Below are 6,208 nucleotides of genomic sequence, written 5' to 3'. Positions count from 1 at the left end.
GGAGCTGGAAATGAGCAGGATAGATTCACTTACTTACCTAACTCATTAATCCCTATTTTAAAAAGTATTTAATAACAGCATTTAACAGATTAATGATAGTTTTGCAGCTGTGATACAAAATTGTGTTTGTGTTAAACATCCTGTAAGCAGAAGCTAAATCTGCTGTTTCAGAGAAGATTGAGGACTGTTTCCCGGACAGTAGCTGTGAAACCGAACATTTTAATGATATTAAGGCGTTTAGCGCTGAAGCTGCTAAAACAGACCAGCCGAGCACTCATTCTCCCACAATGCTTCACTCTATAGTGCCTAGCAGTAAAAAAAAAGAAGAAAAAAAACAAAAACAAATTTGTTACTTGTACAATGTCGTACTGTACGTGTGTGTGTGAGTGTACGCTGCTGTGTGAGCGTCAGAAAGTGCTTCAAACCACACTGGCAATTTATATCGGGCAACTTTGTTGGTCAACATGTAACTTTGTTCTCGCAGCTGCTAGTTACATTTATTTTCTTTCAGACAGAAACCTGTAACTGACCCCCCCGACCCCAGTCGTGCTGTATAATGGCACATGAAGATGTAACACAAGCTTTATTTTTGTATATAGCATACACCGATGTAGTTTTAAGCTGTGTTTATTCATGTTTGTTTACGATAATGAAAAATGTCTTCAGAGGTGAAGTTAGAACAATGCAGATCATTAGCCTTTAAAGTTTCTGGCTTACAGATATATCGTTAGTAACGTAAACAGTTAATAACACGCTTATTATAAATGATAAATCAGGGGACTTGAAGTAAAGTAACCTAAATGTTCATCAAAGTGGATAAAGCGCAAAAAAGCAAATATTTAAACTGCCTGTGAAGTATAACTTTAATGTATTGCTAATGTGGAAACATTAGTATTAATCCAAATGTTAACATAAGACATATGAGCTTTATCTCATGTATGAGACGGTCAGACTGTAGTTTAAAGCTAGCAGACTCACTAACACAAACGATTAACTGCCAAATTAGCGCCAGCTAGAGTACGAAGCACAAATGTAGCACAGTATAGAGCGTTTAATGATGTGTTTTCATAGCGTTAGCACTAAGCTACATTAGCTTTTGCTGTGTATTTACAAGCCGTTTAGGTCCAACTGTTCAACAGTAACAGTTTTCACACCGTAGCTGAACTAGAAGGAGGAAAAAAAGATATTAAGACTTCATTAAAACTCACAACAGACGGTTTGTTTGCAGTTTACGTGTCTTGACGGCGTTTTTTTAGATGACTCTTCAAACACGGAGAGGGAAAAAAAAAAGGTTGAATTGTCTTTGTTGCAGTACTCCGAGTGATCACTGGGGTGTTGCCTCTATTTACATACACATGTTTACCACGTTTATGCTTTAAGCTAACTGCCTCACACTGAATTCACTGAAATATTAATGGTAACTGTTTTTGTTTGTTTTGTTTGCCTCATATGTGTGACAAAAATACTCACACAGACAGCAAAGAAGCATCAATACAACAGAGGAAAACCCTAACTCATACTGAGGCCTAGAGACCCTCAGCAACCTCTGGTCACAGGGGGAAACGTGTAGTCCTCAATCGGTTGGCAAGTGGTTGCTAGCTGTTGCCGGGTGAAATCAGTCACAACAAAGGTAAACCACCAAAAATCTCCACGTGATGGTTGGTTGTTAGCAGTTTGCAGTGACTCCTTCTAATTTGTCTGGAAGACATCTTCTCATTTTTCTCTGCACACAGTGGTTGCTCGGTGGTTGCCAACCAGTCTCTAGGCCTTGTGACTGGAGCCTGAGACTTCTGGGGGATCTGGTGGAGCTATTGGACATGCAGGTGGTGATTCCTGTTTTTCTCCACCAGAGGCTCCAAAAGGCTGAATGCTGGTCATAATACAGCCTGCAGTTATCTGGGCTTTTGTTTCAGAAAGCAGGTTTAGTGAAAACTCTGAGTTTGTCAAACCTGAGATGTAAGTTTAAAACAAAGGTGGAAATGTTTCTTGGAGGCTGTGAATTTGTTTCACTTGGCGAGATCAACATTTTAGCACTTCTCCCCATTTCGACTCCCTGTTAACCCAGTGGAAGAGTTGCCTAACGAATTGCCCCGTTGACCTTCTGTGCTGAGGTCGGACTCACATCCAGAACATTCCAAGTTGCTGCTGCTGATGTTGTTTTGTGTGTTTGGTTTTTTAAGAGTATTTTTCTACAGCGTTTTGTATGTCATGCTTCTTACACAGGGCTGTTAGTGTGTGTGTGTGTGTGTGTGTGTGTGAGCACACAGTCACATGTACGGACTGTGTGTTTGTTTCTTCCTGATTTAGCTGTTATGACTTTGTTATCATGATGATGATGATTATGATTCAAATGCTTTATGGACAGACTGTAGCCTTTAATGTTTGTGTAAACAGTGAATATTTGGTTTATATCATCTTGTATCACACTAATAAACTTATACACACACTCCCTCCTGTGTGTGTTTGACCTAAAGTGCTCTAAGCACGAGTCATGAAAGGTTTGCCGAGGGTTATGTTTAGATTAAGTAATGCGCGACTGCATATGTGACTCACGGCGTGTCTGCAGAGGCGTCACGTCTCTTTCCACTTCCTCTAGTCCAGAAAAAGAGATAAACAATGGAGATGTCGAGTGTCAGAAGTATCTTTAGATGGAGATTTTAAATAGAACGTGCTCAGACTGGAGAACTGTGCTCTGGGAATAATAAAAAGCCTTAAAAACACTCTGGTTTAGTTAAAGACAAGCACAGTCCCAATAGGCTTGCTACACATTTATATCAGTTGTGCTTCCTTCAAAAGCTTCCTGGAGTTAGTTGTCTGGGTTGTAGAGGGTCCTTTCCCAATAAATAAAGACAGAGAAAGTCTGTTAGCTGACAAAGACTGAGCACAGAAACCACACTTCAACTGCAATTACAATGTGTGAATGTGTTTGCTTTGCTCACAAAGTATTTCAAACACAAGCTCGGTGCTAACAAATATTCTCTAAAAACTCAGGAGATCATTTAAATCCAAGCAAACTGTCTATGAACAGATGAAACCCACGACTCCGAGCGTGCTGCAAAGATCCCACCAAGAACAGACGTGGAAATAACCTGAAGAAGGTACCACAGAAAAAGACGGCAGTGGGGGTATCGTCATTGTTTAGGCCCACTTTGCTGTCCTGCAGGAAAAAAATAAAAACGTTTGAAGCATTGCTCGTTTACTCGCAGTATCATGCTTTATAGACTGTATAGATAATGTCTACGACTGAAGTCGGCACTACTTTGATTTTGCCTGGAAGAGTCGAATAATCCATGAAACCCGTGAGAGCACAACCAATCACAACACACAAATATCGTTTCCATGCATGGATGTTTTCAAACTGAAACGAAAATGCAAAAAAATGTGGTATTTTTTATCAAATATTCGAGTACGCCATATAGATGCGGCACCCACAGTGGACTATGTCACAGCAAACAAAGAGCAGAGAGCCGAGAGCGACAAAGGTCCCTGCATGTCCGCTGTTTCTAAAACACCAGGACATGACCACAAGTTTAATTAACACATAATACAATATGCACAGTCATGAATACGCTGGCAGTGGTGCTGGTCACATCGCAGGCGCTACATGGAGTCACTACAACAGTCTGAATGAACAGGTTTGCAGGTCCGGGTCACTGCTGCCCAGACTGTTGACTTACAAGGAAGCACCTGACCTGGGAGGCATCCACGAGGCATGACAGTCAGGTCCCTGAACCACAGCAGGCTCCTGTGGATGTGGACAGCCTTCAGAGGCAGCTCATACCTGCAACCACAGCTCACAGACAGAGCAGATCGATCAGTAAATCACAGATAGTTACAGTGCCCATGTTACTGCAGACGCTGCACCGATCCATCCACCAGTCTCCTCCTTTCTCCCTCGCTCACAAACCCCAAGATACTTAAACGCCCTCGTTGGGGCAGCATCTTACTCCCAGTCCAGAGCGCTGCCACCGTCCTGTTGTTCACATCCTCAGTCTGGTAACCGCTGATTCTCCAAGCAAACATCTCAAACAAAACAAAGTAGAACGTCCAAACGTCTTGTCTCACTTGGCGAGCATCACAAAAAGTATTCGTCACAACTTCCTGACTCTTAAGAAGATAATACCCTGATGGTTTAATAGTTAGTTGCAGAAGCAAACCACTAATCCTCAGATACGTGCGTGCACAGGTGTGGTTTTTGGATCACAAAGCAGTGGTTTCATCGCGCCTCTCAGCTCTGATTTAACTCCTCACACGAACATTTCAGCTTCTACAAAAAGGTCGAAGCTGGCCGTCACCTCAGCACCTGCGCGCGGCGTGGTAACGTCAGGCGTGCAGTGTAAATGTGCAGTCAGTGCTGCGTGTGCGCACACACGGACACACACCTGCTATTATGTGTATGATAATGTTTGTGTCTGCTGCCCTGCAGCCTGGCATTAATACAGAGGGCTCAGGGTTACTGCGACCTGTGTTCCCATAATGCCAGGCTTTACCACGCGTGTGTGTCTGTGTGTGACGTCTGTCATTCTGCACGGCGACAAACACAACGGAGTTAAAACCGTCTGTTGTTAACACGCGGCAGACACTCGCTTCCTCCGTCTCTTGTTGCTGCTCGATGACTAAGTCGCCTGCTGTGTTTTCCTCTTTGTTCCAGTCGCACAACTTTTCATCAGCTCGAGGTAAGAGCCTGAGAAAATGAGAATATTTCAGCTTTGATGGGTACAGGATGGGAAGTGTGTGAGGTTTCAGTGAAGCTGTCAGCTGGGAGTGGAGGAAACATTTGTCCTTTTGTTTTGGGTTTACGTGGAGATTTCTGTGATGGGCTGAAAAGACCTGAAGTGGAAATGGAGAGTAGTTGGACTATACTATTTGACTTTTGCTTACGCACAATTAATAAAGCAGTGTGTTGATCAAGTATTTATTTTACTTGAAATGCCAATTTTCACGTTTTTAAGAGAAAAGACTGCACATGAGATTTTACAGGAAACTGTTTATTTAAACAAATAATTTCTATTAGAAATAAGTTAAAGTTTCACTGTATTTCTAGGTAAAACTGCACATTTTATGTAACTTTGCTTTTCTGAAGGCTTCAGTTATTAGTCATGCATTAGATTAAGAGATTACAGTAAGGGTGGCGTTAAAGACGAAAGATTTCCGAGCGTAAGCTTTTTCTAATCTGTTAAGTCTGGTAATCTATAGTGAGGATTATCAGCATGTCGACAATAACAATCATCAGCTGGCATTAAAACCTTTGAAGAAGTCACTCCGGGTGCTTCTTGAGTTTGGACTTCTTTTCAGGTTCTTGGAGAAGTTTCACCGTTTATCCATCTGAGAGGTTTGTTCAGGTCTAAAAGCTGGTGGAGACTCGTTGTTGGAGAGTCACCTTGCAGATGGTTCAACCCTATAATCATGAGAATCGTTAGGGGTCACAGGGGCCAAGGTGGGAATCAAGGTGTGGGTCACTAAAGTGAATTTCTTATGAGTCGCTGATCGCCCTACAGTCATGCGAGGCATTAGGAGCACATTGGCTAAGGTATGAGTGGAGATTAAATTGGATGAGAAGGGATCTCAGGACAGCATTAAGTGGAATTTCTGAGGTGGTGCGTTCGCTGTCCACCGCAGTCTTGGGATGGCCTGTCTGCCTGCAAAAAGCTGATGTCAGATGGAGGCGGTGCACAAATGGAGGCCTGTATGTGGACCGACTAGTGTGTGCGTCACTCTCGCTTGTACTGCTGTTGGTCCATTCATCAACCGCAGAGAAGAGCGAAAGGGTTGCAGCGGGCAGTTTTGATTGGTAATAACAATGAAAAGTATCCGTGATTAAAGGTGTTGCTGGGACTAAAGTGCACCTACTTACATGATTACAGGGCGGCTCAGCGAGTCTCTGGACCGCCTACAATGTGACTCTCCATGAGCTTTTAGAACTGAAATATCCTCTTAGATGAAATGTGGAACAGTCAAGGTGAATGAAATAAGGATTTAGATGAGGATTTTCTGAATGGTCATTTTGTTCATTTCCCATGATTTTCATGACTTTTTCAATGAGTTCAAAAACTAAGTATGGGCAGAACACACAAGCATGCTTTCATTGTTGAGTATTCTTACTTGAATAGACTGATTGGACTTCAATAGCATTTAACATTAGTGACTTTGTGAGTTTGAAATCAGACTTATTTGAAATATTTAAATGCGGCTCCTCACATATATGAGA

This window comes from Neolamprologus brichardi, chromosome 3 (assembly GCF_056152115.1).
Source record: "Neolamprologus brichardi isolate AB-2024 chromosome 3, ASM5615211v1, whole genome shotgun sequence".
Classification (NCBI taxonomy): Eukaryota; Metazoa; Chordata; class Actinopteri; order Cichliformes; family Cichlidae; genus Neolamprologus; species Neolamprologus brichardi.
The sequence above is the reverse complement of the archived record's forward strand: the minus strand, read 5'-3'. Positions refer to the sequence as shown.